We start from the raw sequence: 26,571 nt of genomic DNA, 5'->3' as shown, positions 1-26,571 counted from the left end.
AGTCAAACTTATTTTTACTTGTGTGAGCAGTCGTGGCTCAGAGAAGGGAGAGGAGCCATTTATTTACCTTTTCCAAGCTTAATGTTAGCATGATGGCAGCAGAAGTCTTAGCCTGGATTTTGTGGGCAGAGGTCTTGTAGGGTCACATGCTGTGGTTCAGCGGAGTCTTTGGGGTCAGCTCCTCCTCTCAAAATCCTGGAGATGATGGAAGCCACAAAGTTAGCCTCTGGGTTGCCTTGACAATGGGTGTCCTACTTGATTGAATCATGGATCATGGTCAGGGAGTGGCAATGTCAGGCCCTGGAGTTTCAGTTGTACATATGCCCAGAGATGTGCATAGAACCACGTGACTGTGTCTGAATGCTCAACACTGCTGGTTCTCAAAGTGGGTCCCTCTACCAGGAGAGGGAGCATACACTGAGAACTTGTTAACAATGCCATTTGTTGGGCCTCATCCCTGACCTACAGAAACCCTGGGGTTAGAGTCCAGGACCTGTATTTTCATAAGTCCTCCAGGTGATTCTGATGCATGTTTCTGTTTGAGAATCAATGGTGTAGATAAGAAGTCAACAAATACTTTTCTGTAAAGGGCTTGACAGTACCTATATTAGGCGATGCAACCCATGCATTCAGCCTGTCAGAATGACTTCAATCTCCCGTGTCAGTGCAAAAGCAGCCACAGATCCTATATACACAAATGGGTGTGGCTGGGCTCCAGGAAGCTTCTACAGCAGGCAGGCTATGGGTTTTCAGTCTCTGGTAGAGGCATTTGCACGACTTCTCTCCTCCACTATTAGACGCTTATTGCTTTATTCATGTGTTCAATAGCTCATTCTATTTCTCTATTGTAATTTGGACCCCTGCATGCCTGGAACTCTGCTAAGGACAGGAGATGCAACACTAAATAAGAGACACACCAGCCCACCAGCCCAGAACTTAAAGTTGGACAGGAGACCTAAAAAAGCAATTCACAAATAACTACTAAGATTAATACATGACACAAAGGAGAGAGAATTAGAAGAGTTCAGAGGTGACCTTATCTAGTTGGGGAGGGTGGAAATGGGCTTTTTTTTTTTTAAGATTTTATTTATTTGACAGAGGGAGAGAGAGATCACAAGCAGGCAGAGCAGCAGGCAGAGAGGAAGAGGGGGAAGCAGGCTCCCCACCGAGCAGAGATTCCCAATGCAGGGCTTGATCCCAGGAAGGACCCTGAGATCATGACCTGAGCAGAAGGCAGAGGCTTAACCCACTGAGCCACCCAGGTGCCCCTGGAAATGGACTTTTTAAACAGTTGTCTTCCTTTCTTCCTTTCTTCCTTTCTTCCTTTCTTTCTTTTTAAAGAGGGAAAGAGATTGAGAGAGATGGTGGCAGAAGGGTGCAGAGAGCAGAGGGTGAGAGAGAGAAACCATGCTCAGTGCAGAGGCTGATGTGGGCTCGATCTCAGAATCCTGAGATCCTGACCTGAGCCAAAATCAAGAGTTGGACGCTTAACCAACTCAGTCACACAGGTGCCCTTAAGGACCTGTCTTTTAAGGTGGAATCCTGACGATTCATGGAATAATCTACTATTGTGGCTAGGTGTCTGGTATTTTTGTAAGGATTTTGTGCTTATAGCTCATTTCATTCTCCCATAACCCATTGATGGAGGTAGCATTTTTATTCCTGGCTCACAGAAGAAGAGAGGGAGGCCCAAGAAGGATGCACAGTGTGCCCCCAGATTTGAGCCCAGGCAATTTGGGTCTAGAAGCTGTATTCTCGTCTACAGCTCAATATCAGCTAAGTAACGGGAAAGAGAAGAACATTTTAGGCAAAGATAGCAGTTTACATCATAGTGGGGTCAACAGTCTCTACTTTAATAATTTTATTTTGGAGAGTCTATTCTAATTTAGACTTCATGTTAGACATGAAGGATGCTGCAGGAAAGAAACCAGAAAGGCCTTCATGGAGCTTACAGATGAGTCTAGAAGACATACATCGCTGAAAACTAGGGGAGAAAGAGCAGGGTTGGTGAAAGCATACGCAGGAGTTTAGGGGATGATCTGAGGCTTCATTTGATGCTAAGCAAAGAAAAAGCAGAGAGATTAAGACCAAATCCACCTTCTTGAAATTTTTTGTTCAATGACATGTCTAGGCTTTTTCTGGTTAAATCCAATTTCTGGCCATAGTTTGTGTATGTGTGTGTGTGTGTGTATAATATTTTATATACAATATAAATTTATATATATAAATTTTATTTATAATAAAGTTTTATACAAATAAATATATGATTTATATTTATATAAATATATAAAATATATATTATAATGTATATAGTAAAATTTTATATAAATAAATATATTATAAATTTTATATTTATATAATATAAATACATATAATGTATATAATATACATATATATATTTCTGGCCATAGTTTTTTATATATATATAAATTCCAGAATTTTTATATATATATAAATTCTGGAATTTATATATATATAAAAAACTATGGCCAGAAATTGGATTTAAGAAGCAATATATGTCTCTATTATTAATAGATTAATAGTTATATATAATAAAAATATATAATATAGTATTTATATATTATAGATTATGTTATATTCTATTATATATGTTATATATTGTATGCAATAATATTAAATAATATATAAAATACTATATAATTATATTTATATATTTATGTATTATATAATATAATATTTATTTATATATGCAATGTTTCATCATTTTGAGAAGGATAAATCATTATTTGGTTTGGGGTTACTGGATTAATGATTAATTAATAAAACAAAGTAAATGCTCACTTAACACCCTATCTCCAAATCATATATTCTAGATGAATCAAATAAGTATATTTTATAGCAAAATTCTATCCTAGTATAACTAACATAAGCATCTTGACGTATTTAAGTTTAAAATCCCTCAAAAATGTAGTTCTGTCAGAATATATATTCAGAGGATAAGAAGCAAAATGAAAGTAACACCACATGGAGACAAATTTTCATTGAGTGTGGCAGAAAAAGAATTACTATCTACTCTATAAAAGGAATTCATACAAATAGCAAAGGAAAAAGGTGCATAATTCTGAAAGTTAGATGTGAACATAATTTCAAAAGACATGGACAGGACCTAGCACTCACAATAGAAAATAAAAATGGCTAATAATTGTAGACAGTAGTTAATCTCAGTGGTAATCAAAGATATTTGAATACAAAATCAGTGTGATACAGTTTGTCAACTACGTTAGCAAACTTTATAAAAACAATCGTATTCTGAGGAGATTACATTTGAAACGAATACTCTCACAGTTAATGGCGTTCAAAATCAGCATAAAATTGGGAAAACTTTGCAACCCAGCAACTATATATTAAGACCATTCAAAATATTCACACCTTTTGACCAAATATTTGCATTTGTGGGAATTTTTCTAAGGACATTGCATTTCTTTCCTAGTGCTGCTGGAGTGAGGTACCACAAATTGGGCATCTCAGAACACAACAGAAATGCTTTGTCTCACATCTGGAGACCAGAAGTCTGAGATCAAGGTATGAACAGAGTTGGTTTGTTCTGAGGACTGGGAAGGATAATCTGTTCCATGCCTCTCTCCTAGTGTCTGGTGATTTGCTGGAAATCTCTGGCATTCCTTGGCTTGTGAGGGCATCATCCTGAATTTTGCTTTCACCTTCACATGATGTTCTATCTGTGTGCATGTCTGTCTCTGTCAAGACTTTCCCCTTTTGCCAGTCTGATTGGATTTGGACCCACCTAATGATCTCATCTTAACTCAATCATCATCAAAGGCCCCATTTGACAGCTTCTTCTATAGGGACCTTATAACTCCTGGATGTTCTAACCCTAGTTGAACCTAACCCCCTAGCCTCCAGCTCAGGGGTCTAAACTAGTCCCTCATGCTTATTCTTCCACCAATAACCTGCTTCTGGAATATCAAATCCTGTTCATACTCCCTCCTAATTCTTTTTTCTTTGTTTGTGGGTTTCTAACTATTCAGCTTCAAGTTCTGCTACTTGTTTCAATTCCTTGGCTTTCAAGATTTACTTTTCCCTGGAAAGCTTGTAAGTGTTAGATAATTTTATTATGGAATCATGGAATTATAGAAGTTCTCAAATGATTCCTAAAAAGATATTTTTTCCAAGTAAGGATCATCTCACTCTTCTTTGTAATAATATTATTTTCATATTTAATACTGATTATAATATTATGAAGCATCATAAGATATGATTTTGATAATGAGTGGATATATTAACTGTGGCCAAAATTTTGAACCTCTTGTTAACACTCCCTCAGGACATATGGCATCAGCTAAAATATTGTTAGGCGTCCTAAGAGAGAGCTATGTTAATTCCTCATGGCATTTTCCATTTGCTTTAGGAAAAAACATTACCATTGACCTCACCATTGTCTTCTGAGAAAGGATGCTTCTGTTAAATGAGAAGCTGATTTGTATGTAAGCTGATTGTCTTGACTCATTTAGCAATCCAGATCTACAAATAGGAGTTAGCTAGTGCAGAATAGTTCGCCAAGGTATAGACAAGTCATTTGAAATCTTCTGGGAAATGGAGGAAGAAACAGTAAGAGCGAGAAGGTGGGAAGAAGAGGGGAGACAGCACGCAATGGGAAGGGAAGACCAGGGAGGAGCTCCACATGGGTAGCTCTCTTCTGGAAGACAAGAAAACCTATCCTTTTTGAGTTCTTATTGTGAGATCTCTTGGTGAAACTCCAGCTATGCATGAGTGATTTCTGTGCTATATTCCATTTGTTAATATGTATAGTGTTTTAGCTGAAGAAAAGCTTGGCATTCATCCCACAATGAGGCAAGCAGGAACCCCAGAGGTAGAGGAGACAATGAGATTATAAGGCTTCTAAGTACCCTGGACTTTGGAGAAATTTAGGGAGGCCACAGACTAGAAAAGTGGGCTTCCAGAAAGTTGTGCCTGTGTCTCCATGGCTACGAAGACTCCAGCAGATCTATGAGTTACATGAGCATGACCAGCTTTGCTCTCTGGTAGGAGTGGACCTTGAGATGCCTCTCTACCAATTTCCCTCCTTCTTGGGCTGCAGCTGCCTTACCAGCTGTCCCCAGGCCTCTTCTAGATGGGAGGAAGCAAATCCTCCAACCTACACATTTTAAGGGACTTTTTTTTCTTTTTAATTGAGGAAAGTTTGCACAATGCAAATGAACAATGGGTCTCATTTCCAGCCTCCCCCAGAAAGGGGATGCTCTTTGATTGATGCAGGAAGGAAATTGAGGCTAGGCTTTCCAGACACCAGTGTTAAAATGAGGAGACCAGCTTGAGATATGTTGCAGAATAGGAAAGCCAAAAACTATTTTCCAATCACTGATCTAAAGCTTTCCAATTTCAAGCCCTATGGGATTTAGCATTTAAGGGATAAACAAGGCAGTGTTGAGGTTACCCAGAGAAACATGAACCGTCTGAACATTTTAGACACTGGACTTACCTTTGGATGAAGAGAGAAGGAATATACATTCACCAAGCACATGGTTGACCCTGCTCTGGACAGTTGGAAGTGTTTTCTCATTTAACATAATGTTACAATGTCCCTATGAAGCATGTGTAATTAACCCACTATACAGATGATGGATTTGAGGCTCAGTAAAATGACTGTCCAATGCCACATGGCCAGTGTGAGCCAAATGCTGCTGACATGGTTTGCAAATGATTGGTCTGGGAAGATGATCTGGCTGGCAGCTACTGTGCTGAACAATGCAGAGATAAAACATTTCCATGACTGCAGAAAGTTCTCTAGAGAGAGTGAAACAGATTGAAACAGCTTTAGGCAATAGAAGAGGGTATTTATAAAAGTAAGGAATTTCATAGGAGTGAAACAGCATAATCAGGACTCCAGGAATCAGGTGGGACTCCCTAACTTAGGCTCCACAAAGAGTAGGTATGGAGGTTCTGAGATGGCAGCAGAGTCTATGACCTCCCTCCAAGACTGAAGGTGCACAAGTTGGAGGACATTGCATGGGTAGTGTAGCTCAGTGGACAGGGCTGCAGACGGACTTTAGACGATATCTGCATCTTGAAGGTGGTCACGGGGAACATGACATAGAGTTAGTTTTGTCCCCGGTTGGATAAGCGGCTGGTCTGGTTGAACCTGCATGGGTGAATAGGCCAGAGCTGTGGCAGAGCTGTGTGTGTGTGTGTGTGTAGGGCAATTAAGCACGCTTCATTCCTTGACAAAGCAGCTCATTCTCTTGCATATCCTGGATTCCAGTTTGAGTCTCCTGAGAGCATGACATTAACAGTGGAATCTCAGAGATGTTTCAGCACCCAAAGAGCTTTTTCTTTGCCCTCTGTCTGTGAGGACCTCTTTTCAACTTCTATCCACTTAGAAATTTCTCCCTATGGGCTTTAGAAGATGAGTTGGCAAAGGTTGTAAAACAGCTTTCTCTTTCGTGTGTGTTGGAAACGTCTGTCTAGCTCATTCATAATTATGCACATTAGTCTGGAATAAATAGAAAAAAACCTGACTGATGTAAAGGACCTCCATTCCCACTATGTCTATATTCACTCAGCAATAATTGCAGCAGAAATATCTCTGCTAGCTCAGTATCTTTGCCATCAAAATTAGGTCCTGAGATATCTCTAAGAAGCAGTTAACAACCACTGATTTTAGTATCCCCTTCCCCAGTATATCTGCATATAGAATACTCATACAATATGCTTCTGGTGGGAGGAGGGGGGGTTCTCTGTTAAAATCTTCCATACTTTGTTTTCATACTGGAGATTTGTAGTGCACTAAACAAAGGCTCTGAGACTTTGTCTGTTTGTCCTGCAGCAAAGAAACCTTTTAAATTCTGTTTTAGCCAGAATTTCCCAAGCTGGTTTGGAAAGCCAGACTTCTTTCCTTCCTCCAGTTCTCTCCCTCTTCTTCTTTCCATGAAGCATCTGTAGAATAAAGCTCTATAGAATGCATTTTGGGAAACAGTAGCATAAGTACAACTGAATCATGACAGAGCATAAGGGAGGGGTGTGTGTGTGTGTGTGTGTGTGTGCTGCCTTTCCATTCTCAGGGAATATGAAACAATGTGGCATTTGAGGAGGTTGTGATTTCCATGGGCCTTTCTTGAAAAGTCTAGGAATAACCCTCACAACTTTGTGTTCCCTTTTAAAGCCATGAACCACATTTTATTGTTGAGCATAAGTTCTACATAACTGTTTATTCATTAGTTCAGTTTCAAATATACCAACTCCATGATCACTACAGGCAAGATGTCACCTTCTTTTCTTTCCTTTTTTTTAAAGAGAAAGAGAGAATGAGCAGGGGGAGGGGTGAGGGTGAGCGAGAATCCACAACTAGACTCCCCACTTAGCATGGAGACCATCAAGGGCTCAATTCCAGGATTTTGAGGTCATGACCTGAACTGAAACCAAGGGTCGGCAACTTAACCGACTGAGCTACCCAGGGGCTCCAAGATATTACCCTCTTAATGCAATCTTCAGAGATGTTGTATCTAATCCTTTGATAAAAATTATGGCAGACAGATGTGGTTTTACATTACATTAGTCTCTTACCAGCTTTTATTTGGTATATTACATGTTTTCCTAACCTACTTTCCTTTCTCACAATGTCACTTGAACTCTCCCACTTGCTCCCTCCCTCTCACCTTGACAAAGATTATCACAGAAAAGATTCCCCTACTTAAAAAAAACCCACGTCATCCCAATCCCCACTGCCAATAAGATAAATCCCAACCAATTTCTCTGTGATGTGCTTTGCCAGTGCTATTCCTCTTGATATACCCTTTTTCTAACTGGCAAATACCTAGTCATCTTTAGGACCCAGTCCAATTGTCAAAGCACCTGAGGAGTATTTGTTGGTGTTTTCAGGAAAAATTATTTGTTCCCTCTTCTATATTCTCATTGCATTTTGTATTTACCCACAGTTTTGGCTTTTGGTTTTTAAGATAAAATGAGAATTATGGGAAGGAAACATGTATCAAAGAGAATGTTGGGAAAAAAATATGTTGAACTCAATCTCCCCTGTCTTCTAGCCTCTTTGATAAACTGACACCATTATCGTCATCTATAACTATTATACTCATTACGGTCTAAGCTCTGGGCAATATATGTCACATACGTTTTCTCTTTGATCCTAAGGACAAAAATGGATATTTTATTTCCACTCTACAAATGGTCTTATTCAAGGTTGTCTGGCTCCAAAATTGCTGCTACATGTGATGTGCCACTCAGGGCACTTCCTGTTTATAATAATTACCTGTAATTCTCAAGCTAACTTTTCAAGGTGATACTAATATCCTCATTTATCATCAAAGAGTGTGAATCTTATTTGTCCAAGATCATCTAGTAGGTGGATGACAGATTTAAACCCTGTATTCTTTTCAGTACATAATACAACCTGAGGTTTCCATCATTAAGGAGATAGAAGCCTAAGGTTTAGAATGGAGATGGGGAAGCCCTGCTGGGTCCTTAGTCATAAAAGTAGGTTCAGATTTACATCACCACTTCCTCATATCAGGGAGATCATATGATAGTTGTCTTTCTCTGCTTGACTTATTTCGCTAAGCATGATACGCTCTAGTTCCATCCATGTTGTCGCAAATGGCAAGATTTCATTTCTTTTGATGGCTGCATAGTATTCCATTGTGTATATATACCACATCTTCTTGATCCATTCATCTGTTGATGGACATCTAGGTTCTTTCCATAGTTTGGCTATTGTGGACATTGCTGCTATAAACATTCGGGTGCATGTGCCCCTTTGGATCACTACGTTTGTATCCTTAGGGTAAATACCCAATAGTGCAATTGCTGGGTCATAGGGCAGTTCTATTTTCAACATTTTGAGGAACCTCCATGCTGTTTTCCAGAGTGGCTGCACCAGCTTGCATTCCCACCAACAGTGTAGGAGGGTTCCCCTTTCTCCGCATCCTCGCCAGCATCTGTCATTTCCTGACTTGTTTATTTTAGCCATTCTGACTGGTGTGAGGTGATATCTCATTGTGGTTTTGATTTGTATTTCCCTGATGCCGAGTGATATGGAGCACTTTTTCATGTGTCTGTTGGCCATAGAGTATTATGCCTCCATCAGAAAGGATGAATACCCAACTTTTGTAGCAACATGGACGGGACTGGAAGAGATTATGCTGAGTGAAATAAGTCAAGCAGAGAGTGTCAATTATCATATGGTTTCACTTACTTGTGGAGCATAACAAATAGCATGGAGGACATGGGGACTTAGAGTGGAGAAGGGAGTTGGGGGAAATTGGAAGGGGAGGTGAACCATGAGAGACTATGGACTCTGAAAAACAATCTGAGGGTTTTGAAGGGACGGGGGGTGGGAGGTTGGGGTACCAGGTGGTGGGTATTATAGAGGGCACGGATTGCATGGAGCACGGGGTGTGGTGCAAAAATAATGAATACTGTTATGCTGGAAATAAAAAAATATATATATATAAAAAAAAAAAAAAGTAGGTTCAGAAATTATAGTGGAATGGTGGAATGACTAACTGTTAAGGGTGGAATGATTAATTGTTAAGAACATACAGTGGAAAGAGGAACAAGCTAAATAACACCACAATGGTGTAAACAGCAAAACCCAGACAAATGAGCCTTTTTATTCAACTAACAAATTGTAAGGAAAAAAGAAGAGGAAAGAAAAAGGAGAGAGAGAAAAAAAGGGGAGTATGGAGAAAAATGCTAATGTAATCTAGGGAATTAAGTGATATGTCAGCAGTTGAAATGTATGTCTCTTATTTCAATCTTGAGTTTTACAGGAAAATCCAGGGAAATAAATTATAAGAAGATCAAGGGAAATCTGACTGCTGATTAAGGATTTGATAAAATTAAAAATTATTGTTAATTTTTTAGTTGTGATACTGTAATTATGTTTAAAAATGAAGCTCCAGTTTTATATAGATAAATATGAAACTACTTATTGATGCAGTAATAAATATATTGGATATGCTTTAAAATAATCTGGGAGAGGAACCAATGGTAGTAATATAGACAAATCTCAATTGGCCATAAGTCTATAATTGTTGAAGTTGGGTAATGGGAATTTGGGAGTTCACTTTATTACTCTGTCTAAATTCAAAATTTCTAATTATAAAACATTAAAAGTAAGTGATTAGCCAGATATGTCCATTCCATGAGCATAAGGATTGATAGGCATTTTGAGTATTTTATTATCAATAGATTAAGATATCAAAGAAGAAAACTTATCTTTGAGCCACATTCTTATTCTCGTAGCCAGTTTGCTAGGTCTGCCCACTTAGAAATAAATTGCTGGGGGTGAGGGAAAATCACAGCATTTCTCATAGTGTCATGAAAGCCTATATTTTATTTTATTTTTTAAAAAGATTTTGTTTATTTATTTGACAGACAAAGATCACAAGTAGGCAGGGGGGGGGGGGAAGCAGGCTCCCTGCCGAGCATGGAGCCCAATTCGGGGCTTGATCCCAGGACCCTGAGATCATGACCTGAGCCGAAGGCAGAGGTTTTAACCCACTGAGCCACCCAGGTGCCCTGAGCCTATATTTTAAAAATGGCTTTGGGTTTACCCTTTGATTTATTAAAATACATGACTTCTTGTTCTAGGAACAATTTTGCAGTTTTATAACATGTGAGCAGTCTAGAAGATTCTAGGAGTGAACCCATGTTTGCCAAAGTGACATTGGTGTGCGAAAATTAAGAGTTCCCATAGCAACTCCTTCTACCCAGTGATGGTTGGTCCTAGATGAAGACATGCTGATTTCCCAACAAGAAAGAGGGAGTGGGGAGCAAACAGCATGAGTTGGGTCCTGGGAAGGACTAACTGCTTGCTTCAGGAAAAGGAAAGTCACTTTTTTTTTTTTTTCTTTTAAGATTTTATATTCAAGTAATCTCTGCACCCAACATGGAGCTCAAACTTACAAACGCGAGATCAAGAGTGCATGCTCTACTGACTGGGCCAGCCAGGTACCCTGAGGAAAAGTCACTTAAATCACTGAGCCCAACAGTAAAGCCAAGTCAACTTCCATTTGGGTCAAGGTTGATATGTAAGAAGTCTTGTTGCAAGGGTGGGGGATAGTGGCAGAGGGACTTGGGCCTTGACAGAATTTTCTTCATTCTATCAAAGTCAAGCTCACTCCAGGAGGCCTAGCAGGATGTGCATATAGCACGTTTGGTCAAAGAGGTGTTGTGGAGGGCAGGTCTGAGTTGGGAGGCCATGATTCTTGGGCTACATTACCCACAGCATCAAGGGTGAGAATCAAGAACAAGTATAGGAGATGACCAAGCCTTAAGCAATGTGTAAGGGCTTAGGATGGAAGCAAGTGGGTGTGTATTGTGTTCTTTCTCACCCACATGTGGGCTGACTGCTATATACAGAATGTGACCATTTCTGAACTCATTTTCCTGATGGACAGAGCCATGCAGTCATCCTCCCTAACTGAGTCTTCATTGCCCAGGACTGGGGAGGGCTAAGGCAGCTGGGGGCAGTAGTCAGTGCCCACAGCTGTGCTAGATCAAGTTACACTGAGTGATTTTCCCAGCTGCCTCTTGGCTGGCCCATGAGAAAATGCAAGGCAGCACAGAAGACGTGGTATGGCCTCTTTGCCAGCCCAGTTTCAAGCTGAGCCTGAAGCTAATGCTCTTGGCTCACAGCCATTGACCTTTATGGCCAAAGGTGCCCTGAGTCAGGGAACATCAAATGCGGCAATGGACACTCCACACTTCAGGCTGTTTGCTTATCTGATGGAGCTGTTCTTTTGGAAAGCTGCGTTAGTCCTGTAATGCAAAGTGACAGAGAAAATAAAAACACCCAGCTGAGAAAAAGCCGCAATGTTAATGTGAAATACAAACTTTCTGTTCATCTGAATCTTAGTTTATTTTAAAACAGAACCGTAACAGCCTCGGATCCTGGGGACCGGGAGGGGCTGTGGCTGCAGCTGCCCGGCTCTCAGATCCTTCCCCAACGTGCCTTTTGGTCTTAATTCTTTGCACTTTTCCCAGGAGTCAAAGTGGTGTGATGTGGGTTTGCCCTCCCTGAATAGGACTCCAAGACCAACGAAGAGCGAATTCTGGGGTTTACAGTAGAGGAGACTGAAACTAATGTCACTGGGTTCTGCCCCCAACCCTGCCGTCGCTCTGACTGAGAAAAAGCTTGGCCCTAGGTCCCTGGGAGCTTTGTTCTGGAGGAATCTGGCTGTTGGGCTTTATCTGAGCCAAGTTTGGGGTCTGATCCCAAACTTCCAGCTGGCATTGAACAGCATCTGGTTGGCGTCTTCTCTACCCCATTTCCTGGTGTTTGCCTGCATTTTTTGGAATTAGCTCAGTTTTCTTAATATTTTTTGTTGTTGTTGTTTCTGAATGTTTTTCGAACACGATTATCCATATAAGAATGTTAGCCATATAAAAGCCCCGGGGAGAATCTTGCTATGTAGGCTGCTTCCTGTCCTCACTCTACCTCCAAACTGGAAAAACAGGAGCCCATGGTGGAAAATGAAGAGAAGCAGTCCAAGTTTAGAAGAAAAGCAGGAAATTATCCCAGAGGAGAGGCTTTCAATGAGGCAAGGGGAGGCAAAGGATATCAGATTGCACCTAAGAAGACAGATCAGAAAAGCGGCCGCTGGGTGAAGGGTTGGTGGTGTCCTTAAGTCAGTCTGGGATGGTCAGAACCAGAACGCAAACAATCCGGGAGTGCAGAGGAGTGAGGTGAAAAGAGGAAAATTGCCTCTTCCAGAGATTTCTCTTGAGGGCCAGCTCTCCACTTGGGGTGCACATGAGACTCCCCTGGAGAGCTTTTTAAAAAATACTGATGCCTGCCCTCCATCCCAGAGGTTTTGATGTAACTGGTTTTTTAGGGTATTGTTTGGCTTATTTTATTCTATTTTAAGATGAAAACCAATGGAATTTTTGGTAGCCTGACTATAAGTAGTCAGTAGAGAGGAAGAGATTAAAAATACCAGGCGGGTGGTGGATGGATGATGTCATGAGATTGCCCAAGAGGTAGCAATTGGGATCAGAGCCCAGGTGGTTGACCTTTGACCTGGGCAGGTGCGCTCAGAGCACAGGGGGGCTTCCTTTGCCAATGTGTGTTCTCAACTAGATGGTTTCCAGTCTTTGACAGCTGATGCTACATTATCTTCTGAGAATTCTTTTTTTTTTTTTTGGATCAAAGCAGAGTGTCTGATGAGGTTTTGGCTTGGTTTACTGACACTATTGTCCCTGAGGAGACATAACAAATAATATGGGGGAAACTCCTTCCCCATGCTTAAGTCTAATCATAAATGCATTTGTGGTAGAGGCAGGAATGATAGAAACTGGGGGTGGGGAAAGGATGGACAATAGAAACTTACTAAGAGTGAATAATGACTAGGGAAGGGAAGGGTGCCCATATTTAGACACCTACCTGAGCCCTTCTGTGACAGCTTCTGAAACCATAGGAACAATTCATTCCAAATGCACTTGGCTTTATCTGAAGATATTTTATTCGAGGAAACCCAAGTTCAAGTTGGTGCTTTGTCTGCATGAGTCAGTCTTCATGTGTCGTGCTAAAAAGGAGAAGAATTCAGTCTAGAACGAACCCAGGAGCCAGGGAGACAGAGACAGGGAGACTGAGACAGGGAGACTGAGGCGAGTGCTGAGATCGCAGGTGAAAAGGCGTGAAGACATAGTGGCAAGTCACGCAGACAAGGTCAGGAGGGAGAACAAGATTGCTGGTGAGGAGGTGGGGCTAAGCAACGGGATTGAGGGTGGGGCATCCCAGATGATGCTTGCAGGTTTTCCTCCTGGGCTCTGTTGTTTCCTTGACAATGCAGTGTGGCCTGGGCCTTAAAAGGACTGGTAGGAATACCTATCACTAGGTCCTATAATTCTTGGTTCACATCTATCACAGTCTTTAGAAAATGTATTTTTTTTAAAATTGTTTTTGTGTAAAGATCAGATGTCCGACACACACACACACACACACACACACACACACACACACACCCACGTGATCTAGGAAGTATACAGTAAAAAGGCAGAGTACCCCTCCATCTCTCCTACCCTGTAAATCCAGCTCTCCAGAGGCAAACCTCATTAATATTTTCTGGGTATGAATTCTTAAATGGGCACTCTTTAAATACCATTTTTAAGGGTAAAACTAGGTAATTGTATAATACTATGATAAATAAAATGAAGAAGAAGGGTTGTAAATCTCCAACACAGCTGCACAGGGACCTGTCTCTGACAGGCTCAAGTTTTTGAATGATGTCTACCAATGGTGAGGAAAATAGGCTCATTTTATCAGAGTGATTTTCAAGGAAAGGTGGATAAGAGGGAGGAATTTAGGCAGACAAAGACAGTCACATCCTGTAAAGGTGTATAAAGAGGGATTATCAAATTTTGCAGCAGTGAATCCCGGCTCTGAGGCACCATTGGAGAATGGAAGGCTACTTGTGCACATTTAGACAGGAAAGTTACGATCCCCGGAAGCCAGGATGCACTTGCTAAAATAAATCAGGAATTAGGCTAAATCACCATTCATTCTTTTAAAAATAAGGTCTTGAGGTTGGTCATTCCAGGAGAAAGAAAAGAGATCGTATTCCTGAAGTTAATCAGGGACTTGAAATGTGATTTCCTGATATCCGTGGAGACAAGACAGAGGTATGTGTTCTGGATAGTATTGAAATTGGGACAGTTTTTAGTTAACAATAACCAAAGGATGCTATGAACGAAGGAACCTCGACTGAAAAGTGGAAGGAGCTGTATTGTCGCTCCATCCTGTTTTATGTTTTATTTTCACTGCCATTCGTGAAAACATATATACAGTGTCTGGTACACGACAGGTGTACACGAAGTATTTGCGAGATGAGGTGTGAGGGTGAATGCAAGAACAAGATAACGGAAGCTCACCTGCACCCGAGAGGGACAGATGACTAACAATTCGGGTGACACAATTAGGAAAAAAAGAAAGATAAAGAAGGACCAGGCAGTGGACTGGAACAATTAACCTGCCAGGCCGTAGGTGGGAATGCAAGGGTTCTCAGTTTTTGAAGCATAGACAAGAGGCTAGGCAGCTTCGGCTTAGGTCAAGATCTCAGGGTCCTGGGATCAAGCCCCGCATCGGGCTCTCTGCTCAGCAGGGAGCCTGCTTCCTCCTCTCTCTCTCTGCCTGCCTCTCTGCCTACTTGTGATCTCTGTCAAATAAATAAATAAAATCTTACAAAAAACAAAAAAAAAGAGGCTAGGCAGCTGTAAGAAAACTGTGCTCTTTCCTGAGCCTCCTGGTTTCCTAGCTTCATGCTGTTTTAACATGGCAACGGACTTGGGCAGAAGCTTGCAGAGTCCTACCAAAGCCCCCTCTCTCCTCCAGCGCTCTCAGAGACAGTCCGTGGTGCTGCTAAGACTTCCACAGTTTCCCGCCTATCGATCTCTACACCCTAGAAACTCTCCAATGCCCTGCAGTGGCGAGACATGGTTGCGGTTGATGGCAAGAAGGAGCCCATGGCCCCTTGGCCTCTGGGTCCTTTTGTGGGAAGATGTTCAGTCTCTTTCTTTGCCCTCCTCGAGCATGCAAGTGAGATGTCCTTTGCTGTTTTAGAGGTCTTAATGCCGGAATCTGAACTTTCATAGCTGGTTCAGCCGGTGCTTCAGAGGAACACCAGCATCGTGGGGATGCTGCTGTGGCCTGTCTCACCTCCCAAACCTTCATGTCGGTGGGGGGTGGCAAAAGAAGGACTGTCTCTCTTTCCCTTTTCCCCAGCCCCACATTATCCTCGTACGTATTTCTCCCATTCAGTGATGAATAGGCCTTTTATTTTTAGGAATGTATGTATGTATGTACTTATTTATTTACGTACTTTATTTATTTGACAGACAGTGCAAAACACAAGAGGGGAGAGGAAGAAGGAGAGACAGAAGGAGGCTCCCTACTCGCCGATGCTGGGCTCGATCCCAGGACCCTCAAGTCATGACCTGAGCTGAAGGCAGATGACTGAGCCACGCAGGCGCCCCCAAGTAGAACTTTTAATGAGAGCTTTTAAGATCCACTCTCCCCCGCAATTTTCTCATAGACAATACAGAATTATTAACCACAGTCTCCATGCTGTACACGACATCCCCAGGACTTACTTATTTTATAACTGGAAATTTGTACCTTTTGACCACCTAATCCCTTTTTGCTCACCCCACTCCCACCTCTGGCAACTGCCCATCTACCAATTATATCTCAGTTAAGAAAAGCAGGAATTTGCCCTTTGTGGAGCGGTAGCCCTGGCGGACACAGAAGGGACCTCCCTGCCAGGGAGGCCAAGTTGGGACGAGCACTCGAGGTCATCTTGTTGTTGAGAGCACAGTGTCTATCTGATTCATCCCCCGCCCAGGGCTTCACATTCGTGTTCCCTAAAGGCTAGTCCAGATCGCCTGGGGGTTTGTTGGAAAAGCAGACTCTCAGGCTCAGCTCCGGACCTGCTGCATCCGATTGTGCAGTTTAGCAAGATCCCTGGTGATTCACAGGCACATGAACGTTTGGAAGCTCGGCTCAGTGTCCCCCAAGACAGGATGGGGAGGAAGCAGTCCTCGAACATTTGCTGTGTGACTAGGCAGGGAGTAAGGGGGCTGGGAGAGAAGGAGAGAGAAGGGGAGGGGAAGGAATGGAGAGAAGAGGAAATCATACGAATCAATGGAGGTGAAAACAGACTGAATTTGGGGCAAGTATGACATAGAATATTGGACCTAAGTACACGTGGCAACACGGAGCAATTGCTACAGGTTTTTCCCACTTTAATCAGAAAAATAAATATCACGTACCCTAGAAGGAGTCCCTCATCTACTCACATGTCACTCCCTGCCTCGGAAAAGTGTTTCTTTTTTTTTTTTTTAATTTTTTATTTTTTATAAACATATATTTTTATCCCCAGGGGTACAGGTCTGTGAATCACCAGGTTTACACACTTCACAGCACTCACCAAAGCACACACCCTCCCCAATGTCCATAATCCCACCCCCTTCTCCCAAACCCCCTCCCCCCAGCAACCCTCAGTTTGTTTTGTGAGATTAAGAGTCACTTATGGTTTGTCTCCCTCCCAATTCCATTTTGTTTCATTGATTCTTCTTCTACCCACTTAAGCCCCCATGTTGCATCACCACTTCCACATATCAGGGAGATCATATGATAGTTGTCTTTCTCTGCTTGACTTATTTCACTAAGCATGATATGCTCTAGTTCCATCCATGTTGTCGCAAATGGCAAGATTTCATTTCTTTTGATGGCTGCATAGTATTCCATTGTGTATATATACCACATCTTCTTGATCCATTCATCTGTTGATGGACATCTAGGTTCTTTCCATAGTTTGGCTATTGTGGACATTGCTGCTATAAACATTCGGGTGCACGTGCCCCTTTGGATCACTACGTTTGTATCTTTAGGGTAAATACCCAGTAGTGCAATTGCTGGGTCATAGGGCAGTTCTATTTTCAACATTTTGAGGAACCTCCATGCTGTTTTCCAGAGTGGCTGCACCAGCTTGCATTCCCACCAACAGTGTAGGAGGGTTCCCCTTTCTCCGCATCCTCGCCAGCATCTGTTATTTCCTGACTTGTTGATTTTAGCCATTCTGACTGGTGTGAGGTGATATCTCATTGTGGTTTTGATTTGTATTTCCCTGATGCCGAGTGATATGGAGCACTTTTTCATGTGTCTGTTGGCCATCTGGATGTCTTCTTTGCAGAAATGTCTGTTGGAAAAGTGTTTCTAAGGAGGTTAAATATGCCCATGCTTCTTTGGGTCAATATTTTAGGAAATGCATAAAAGGGAATTTCTCCCTGGCTGAGGAGAAAGTTGGGGATGGTTCCATCCATGCAGTTGGCTTGGCTTGAGTGATACACCCCTGGTGTCAGGGAGCTCAAAGTCCAGTGTGGGGAGAGACAAGCCTGTAAACACTCCTACACAAACAGCATAATCCATGCATTCCTACACGTGCTACTAGAGCCCAGAGCTCGGAACTTCATGGGAGCTCACGGGAGGAAGACTGGTCTTCCCTGCGGAAGGGGTGGGGAGGGGTGAGGGGGGTTACCCCACAGGGTACAGTGTTTGAGGTACACCTTGAAGACTAGGTTGGCGTTCACCAGATATTCTAGAACAAGATAGTCATGTGCACGGTGGTGGTAAAGAGCAAGGCGTGTGTTGGGGATGGAGGTAGGGTGGTGAGGCTGACAGGCAGGATGTGGGGAAGTGGGAGGCCAGGGGACAGGAGGTGAGCGAGATGGGTGGGGTCAGATCAGAAGGGCTTTGAGCGCCAGTCTAAGCAAGGGAAGGTAGAGGTCGATATTTTCATTTTAGAAAGACAATCTGAAAGGCAGTGTGGGTGATAAACAGATAGAGGTGGGGACAGGGGGAGAGAGGTAGGGGACAAAGGCCAGAGAAGGAGATCATCCTGGAGTGAGGAGACCACTGAACAGGGCAGCTGCCTGCCTTAAACAAGACCAGATGGTCCAGAGAGAGGGACTTAAGGCTGTGACTTACCATGGGGGCAGACGGACTCGGGAGTGTTTCAGAGAAGTTCAGGAAAGATGTGGGCTTTTTTGTGCCCTGACTGCTTTACTTATGGACAAATGATCCGCAACAGTCACAGACCTGGCTGCTGGGATTTGGAGGCCGGCTGTGGAAAGGACAAGAACACTTGTTAAGTCCAGAAGCTGTTTTCTATCATTATCATGTTTTGATTTGCTTTTTAAAGTAACTCTTGCCATTCTGGGTAGCTCTAGAGAAAACCCCTTTTCACCACCAGGATAGATGTTTCCCTGGTAAGTAGCTCACAGTTATGAAGAATCTGAAGTGAACTTTGGTCAGCCTCTTCCTCGGGGGTCCATGGAGCTCCTCTAAAGGCTCATCAATATGGTGCAGCACATGGAAGAAGAAATATGGGTAAGAAGGTGGAAAGGGGGGGGTTGTCAACTATTTTAGAGTTCACAAGAGTCCAAAAGTCTACTCCGCTAAATCTGAGTATTTGAACTCAGAAGTAAATGTCACTTGGCTTTCTGGGACGCCTGTGTCTGGGGTAGGGTTGGGGTGGGGCAGTGTTATAAACTCTCCTATTAGAATGTCTCTGACCTTTCCACCACCCAGACTTACTATGCGGCCAGGAATGCCGCATGACCCCTCTTCACTTTTCCTGTACTCCAGAGTTTCTAAACTGAGGCTCTGTGGTTCTCTAGAGTCTTGGAATATCCTGACATCAAATGCAGACTTGATGTGTACACATGTAGCTTTTTGATGTTTTCCTGACATGGATTCTATAGCATTACATGAGATTCTCAAAAGACTCATGACCTAGAATAGGGAAAGCATCGTAACTCCACACATCACCACCCCTCCCCAGCCCTGAGACAGCATATCATCTCCCTTTCCACCAATGTGAGTCCCCAAACATTCTCTCCAGTCACCATCACTGTCTGGAATGTCCAACCATTGTCTCAATTGCTTGTTTGACTGCTTTGAAGACACACAGCAATGAGTACACCCCAAACCTGGCCATGTTCTCTTCTCTTCAAACTTGTGTCCCCTCCTTCATGTGTGACAAAATGCTTCATACTCCTTTCTTACTGTCTGCAGCCAACCCAACCCTTACTCCTGATAATACTCTGTTATTTAGAGAACAGAATCCAAACTTGTAAACGGGCTGTGGGAGCCCTTAAATGAGTGATCCTGCCTCATCTCCCAACATCAAGCCAGCTAGCACTCCACCTGCAGTGTGCACATGTTCACACCTCTCTGTCTTTGTGCAAGTGGGTCCCTCTTCCTGGAATACGCTTTCCCCATTTGTGGGCCTGACAATCACCACTTCAAAACTTGTCTCAACTCAACTCAACTCAACTCAACTCAACTCAACTCAACTCAACTTAACTCAACTCAACCATATCTTCTCTCCAACGTCTTCCTAACTATCAAGCTATCTCCTTCTTCCATGCATATACAATGCTTTGGCATTGCACTTAATCCATTTCTTCACTTCTGTGCCCACCTCTGCAGCTGGGCCTTGTGTATCTTGAAGTAATTCCAGTGATTAATCCACTGAGGAATCTGTGTTTGGCTCAAGAGGGCTGGGCACTCTGTGGGTGTCAAGTAAGCATGTGCTTTGAATTGTATGAACTCAACATTCTACATAATCATCCTTTACACCCATCTGACCGATAGAAGAAAAAGCTCTTGAGCCAAAGACCTAACAGGATCCTAGTTTGGGAAGCAGTGATCACCTAAGTAGACTCTTATGTTGAATATTTTGCAACAAGAGCTCTTCTTGGGTCAAATATCACCAATAAGTAGGGATCATCTTGGATTTATGTATTGATAATTTCTTATCAGAAACTGGTAGTTACCTGGCACATTCAACATCATTTATTAAGCTAGTACCAGGTGCCAGTGTCTGCTGTATACTGTAGGTGCAGTCAGAAACAGAACAATTATGTGCCATGTCCTTGTGAATTTACATTCTAGTTGTGGCCCCCTTATCTTTATTTTACCATTGGCTTCCAGGTTTTAACCATGTGATCATTTCTGTCTGAACAAAAATATCTAGTTTGTGGGTTTTTTTTGTTTGTTTGTTTTTGTTTTTGTTTTTGAGGCATGTCCTATACTACTCTCAGGTGTTCTATTATAGTTAAAATCAGAGTGGTCTTAAATTATCATATTAGGAACAATTATGATGATTGTGAAGAGCTGTTCAGTAGGAAACTTCCTAAGACCTCTGAGGCTCAGTCTTATTTAAAGGATGACAAGGATTAAATGAGATAATGCATATAGAGTAGAACATAGTAAACAACTGATAAATATTTGTGATTAATATTAACATTATAATTATTAGATATTTTCATGTAATTCCTTCTACCCTAAGCCAGGCTACACTCAAAAATAATACTAAATGACAAAATGCAGAGTTGCCCAGGGTCATGAGTGACCAATGTCCACTCTACAACACAACTAATTAAAATGGCTGCAATTTCCAGAGTTCCCTGATGCTTCCTATTCCTTTGCTATGTTAATGAGTTATAATAACCCTTTAAAAGAAAACCTTTTAACATATTTTCTGTTTATCTCAAATATTTCCTTCCTTTGTCCTCAAGGTTGGGCAGTAATTAGACAAAAAAAAAATTCTATTTTCCTTTCTTTCTCAGATCCCTCTCAAGTTGAGCAGGCCCTGGCTCCTTGCCCACCCACCTTTATTCCAGATGTTACCCTGGCGAACCTCTCAGGCTGTAACCAGGCAACCACTGGGAAGAGGGCCCTCCTGGCTCAGGGCCTAGAAACAGAAGAAAAACAAATAGGAGGATGTCTTGAGTCTTCTACTTACTTTGGTTTTCCAATCTCATTTCCCTCGAACTTTTATTATTTTTGTAATGGAAACTGGGGTTGGTATCTGGGCTGTCCGTTCACACACCAAATGTCCGGTCTGTTCTGGAGGAGGGCTAGATCTGGGCTCTGGTTGGACTTGATCCTATATTGGTCCTGATTTGAGACTATGGCAGCCAAGGAAAACATTCCTACACCCCCTCTCACCATACTGGAAAGGAAAGCACTGACCATGTGGCTTTGTAGTGATGAAGTTTGGGGCCCAGGAGAAAGGGTTCTCAGGCAACCCAATAACTTTGTACAGATAAAACTCGGCATCCAAAATGGAATCTTGCTGCCTAGTTTTAAGTCCAAAAACATCTCTTCTAAGCACAGCACTCTCCCTCTTGCGTGGACTATAGGTTAGTCCTCTCTGAGGCCCACTTGCTGTGCATTTGGAACCCCAAGTCTCCCTTCTTGATTCTGCTGGAGAGATAATTTTAGATACAAAAGTAATGATATGATGACCTTATTTAAACCTATCCAGTGGCTTTCTAGAGCCTCATTTCCTGAAGTCTGGAACCCGGTCTTTGAGGATTCATTCATTCATTCATTCATTCATTCATTTAATCAACATTTATTTCCCAAATACCTATCCTATGCCAGGCATTGCCACTCCTCCAGGGTCTTTGGATGTACCCTGTTAACAAAAGAGAGATGGACCCTTGCCCTCATGTCACTTGCATTCATGTGAAGGGAGACAATATATTAGCAAGTAAAAAACATGATATGTCAGATGGTGTAGAGTGTCATGAAAAATAAAGCAAGGCTAGTGGATGAGGGTACAAGAGTGGAGGAAGTCTATGAGAGGTTCACTGAGAAAGTGACATCTGGAAAAAGATAAGTAATTGGTGGCAGATCCAGCCAAGATAGAAATATCTGGAGGGAGGACATTCCAGGCAGAAGAGAGAGCAGGTGCAAAGGCCCTGAGGTGGGGGCATGTCTGAGGTATTTGAGTTATAATAAGGTGGCCAATGTGGTTGGAGGGGAATGAGGTAGGGAGAGAGTAACAAGAGATGAGTTCAGAAAGGTAGCCGGGAGGGGGGCCATATTTTATAGATTCCTTAGAACATTATATGGACTGTGCTTTTCACAGGAGGTGAGATGAGGGTTTTGAGCAGAGTCGTGACATGATCTGATTTACTCTCAGAAGGGTCATTCAGGGTCCTATAGATTTTTTTTTTTCTTTTTTCTTTTTCCTGAAAGTCAAGGCCAAAGCAAGAAGATTTGCTGGGAGACTCGCAACAATCTGGTAAGAAATCTTGGGGGTGGGGTGGACAGCTGTTGTTTTGCTCATGTCTCTTGTTTGATGATTCTTGCCAAACAGACATCCACTTTCTGGTTGAATTCCTCTAGCCACAGGGAACTCACTTCCCACTCAGGCTACCTGGACTGCTCTGAGGATACTGAGTTTTAGTTATTCCTTTTAATGAGCTGGAGTCTATATTCTATAGGTTCATCATTTTGGTCCTATGCCTTGAGTTCCTTAAAGCCAAATCTTGCTCCTCTCCTTAGTGATCATGTCCTCTTAGGTCTCCTCTTCTTTAGAATCAATATCCCCAACTCTTGACTCCTTCATGTTCCATCCTGGGTAACTTCCTGTGAAGGTTCTTTAGTTTGGAGAGCTATATTTTCACCATCTTGGCGATCTGGGGTCACATGGAAGCAAAGACTGTGAATTGAATTTCTGTCCTTCTGCAACATTACACCACTGATATTTCCATGTCTCAGCTTATCTGTCCGCCTGCCTGTCTTTCTGTCTATGTATCTATCTATCTATCTATCTATCATCTATCTATCTTACAGTGTAGACTAATTCCTTTCCATATCTTCCTTTGGGGGCCTGATAAGAGTTAACTTCTAAACAAACTCATACCACTTTGCAGATGATAGTAAACACCCAGTATAAAATTATCCTTATAAAACATATCTTTCCATAATGTGGTCCAAAGCATAGAGAATATTTTTACTAAATCTAGCATTTCCTGCCATTAACACTTTCCTTTTGCAATCTCCAGATAGTATTATGAGGGAGTTTTGTGTTCTAAAAAGCTACATAAACACTCTCACCTCATAATCCACTGTAATAGCAGTAGTTAGACTACCACAGGCCCTTCTGTCTTCTCTGCCTTTGCTCCTAAGTGTAACAACAGTAAAGTGTTATACCTTTTAGCTGGTTGAGATAATGTCTCTTAAGAATGAGCTGTGAGAGGTAGAGAGCGTTATACTGACATTCTGAGAGCAAAATGGATGTACAAAGCTTGGCAAAATTCCCATTCTAGTTGGTAGCCAACAAGCCATCACACATGCATTTCTTTTGGAATTATTTTGTTAAAATAAAAGCATACTCCAAGTAATGGTGGAACAGGTGAATTTGGGAGTAGCAAAGATGAAAACTGTTTCTTTTCTATAAACTGTTACAAAGGGGTTGGAGCATGTGCTGGACAAAGAGGGACAAATGCATTTTAGATCTATAATCATTTATCAATTATCAAATGCCTGTCAAAACAACGGACTGGGCTCCTTATTTTGCTATAAGGATAAACATAGGAGTTGAGTCCTTGGTAGACTTTAAGAGGGGAAGAATGACATGTGTTCAGATATTTACAATGCTAGAAGGAGAAGAAAAGCAAAGGTGTGGCATTAAGGAGGCAGTGATTAACACCCTGAAAATTGTTTATCAGTTCTCTAAGAATATAAGTATAAAACATACCAGAGAGCTCTAATAACACAGAAGCAGCATGAGCTTAGCATAAAACAGGCCTAATTCTGAAATTTGAAATCTGCCCCTTTGCAGAAACTTCTATGTCCCACTCAATATCCATTTTCTCTTCTTCTTTAGAAAAAACAATCAATTATCATATGATTTCACTTATTTGTGGAGCATATCAAATAGCATGGAGGACAAGGGAATATGGAGAGGAGAAGGGAGTTGAGGGAAGTTGAAAGGGGAGGTGAACCATGAGAGACTATGGACTCTGAGAAACAATCTGAGGGTTTTGAAGGGGCAGGGGGTGGGAGGTGGGGGAACCAGGTGGTGGGTATTAGAGAGGGCACGGATTGCATGGAGCACTGGGTGTGGTGCAAAAACAATGAATACCGTTATGCTGAAAAGAAATAAAAAACTAAAAAAACAAAACAAAACATCCTATGAAGTCCTTTACCCAGAAGAGACATGATCTTGTATAATTGTGTTTACTTCCAGTCTCTGTCACTAGCAGTGAACAAAATTCCTAACTCATATATCCTACTTACTGTTAAATGGAACATAGAAACTAGCATGTAGAAGTCATCCAGTAAGCATGTTTTCTCTTTCACCCACCCAACACACCCCCTTAGAGGAATCTTAATTTGGAACCTAAGAAAACTTAGAGACAGGATTAAGGAGACATCATTTTAAGGTAGGAGAGACGACATTCAAAAGGGAGCTCTCAGGGGGACAATTATCTTTTTGTGTGTGTGAAACATTTGTTTCAAGTAAGACCTGAAGAATGAAATTTTGAGAAGTTTACAGAAGATGTGAAGCACTCCATGTTGCTCCTTCCTTGTCAAGTCACTTGTGGTGCCACTGAGATCACATGGAAAGATTTTATAAGGGTCCCAATCAGAACATTTTTAAGACATTAGCCAGGCTTGGGTAATTGGTAATAGAAGTGGCCTGTCTTGGAGGTTAGGCACAGGAAACTAGACAGAGGGTCAATGGAGGACAGAGTTGTTCAGATGTCAACCATTAGAATTAGGCTTCTTATAGAGGTTAGTTGGACCAGGAGATTGTGATATCCTGGAAGAGTAATATGGCACTGTAACACTAGAGATCAGGTAAGGGCAAAAACAGTCTCCATAAAAGGGTGGCCAGAGAATGGACTCTGGGTTCCAGTTAAGAATGTTGTGCACTTGCCTTCAGATAGCAGCTATATGAGAGAAGACTATTTAATCAAGTAGGATTGAAGATAGCCAAAGTTTAAATGGTGTGTGTATAAGAAAGGATTTGAGAAAGACCAGCTGGTGCCAGCAATGCATTGAGCTAGCTCTAGTCAGTAATGGAGGCTGACAATGGGATATTTTTTGATGTCTTCTTCATTTATTTGACGACCTTAACAGCTACCCATGCTCCTCCAGTGCAAAAGACACAATGGAGGTACACCAAGGCTGCTTCTGAAAGAGGGATGTGCTGCTGATCCAGCTTTTGAGGATGCTCAAGCAGAACCTGATCAGGAAGGAAAACATCAAGTCAACTTCGGAAGGTGAGGATCTCTAGGTCCTAAAACAAACATACACAGGAATTTTTATAACAGCATCCCCATAGTCGCCCAAAGCATAATAGCTGAAGTGTCCATGAGTAAAAGACTTGATAAAAAAATTGGTAGGTTATTACAAGGAGTCCTACTTAGCACCCAAAAGGATAGAAGCCCTGGCCCATGCACCAACAAGGGTGAGTCTTGAAACCTAAGTTCAATAAAGGAAGTCGCACCCTCGTTCCTGCCCAGCCAGTTCCCACCTGCACATCACTCATGGCAGCCTCCATTTTGATTTCTTTTTCTTCCATAGATGAACTTTGCTTGTTCTAGAGATTTGCACAAATGGAACACACAGTATGTACTCTTTGGGGTAAGGCTTCTTTCACTTAGCATGTTTTTGAGATTCAGCCGTGCTAATACTACACGCATGAGTAGCTCATTTATTATGACTATTTCTACTGAGTGGTGTTCCAATGGTTCTCCATCTTCCAATAATCCATGGATTACTCATTACTCTTCTATAGATGGACACTTGGGCTCTTTCCAATGTGTGCATGTGTGTGTATGTTTTAACCGTTATGGGTACAGATGCAATGAACATATTGTGCAAGTCTTGTAGACATATATTTTATTTATCATGCGTAAATAAATAGGATATTTATGTTATAGGTGATATTTAACTTTATAAGAAAGTAGTGGACATTTTCCAATGGTTGTACCATTTTATACCTTCACTACAACATAGGAGATTTCTGATCACTCCACGTAGTTGTTTTTCAGTGCTGTACATCTTTTAAATTTTTGCCGTTTTGGTGTGCATGTAGTGGTATCTCACTGTGGAGAATACTGTTGTTAGATATATGAAGTAAAAATACATAGATCTATAAGGAAAACCATTTATCTTGGAAAAGATGAAAATGTTTAAAATATTTGAAATACAGTACTGTGTGTTCTTCCTTAGTAACATTAAATAAT

General features: G+C 41.7%; 1 long non-coding RNA gene across 1 annotated transcript; it reads left to right on the top strand.

Annotated features, from left to right (window-relative positions):
• Window positions 1-18,780: 18,780 nt before the first annotated feature.
• On the top strand, window positions 18,781-25,534 carry LOC116595253. Its single transcript, XR_004287578.1, has 3 exons — window positions 18,781-18,898; window positions 22,565-22,610; window positions 25,460-25,534. It is a non-coding gene; the product is annotated as an uncharacterized LOC116595253 (long non-coding RNA).
• Window positions 25,535-26,571: the final 1,037 nt, after the last annotated feature.

Source organism: Mustela erminea, chromosome 7 (genome assembly GCF_009829155.1).
Source record: "Mustela erminea isolate mMusErm1 chromosome 7, mMusErm1.Pri, whole genome shotgun sequence".
NCBI lineage: Eukaryota > Metazoa > Chordata > Mammalia > Carnivora > Mustelidae > Mustela > Mustela erminea.
This window is presented reverse-complemented; position numbering and strand designations above follow the sequence as displayed.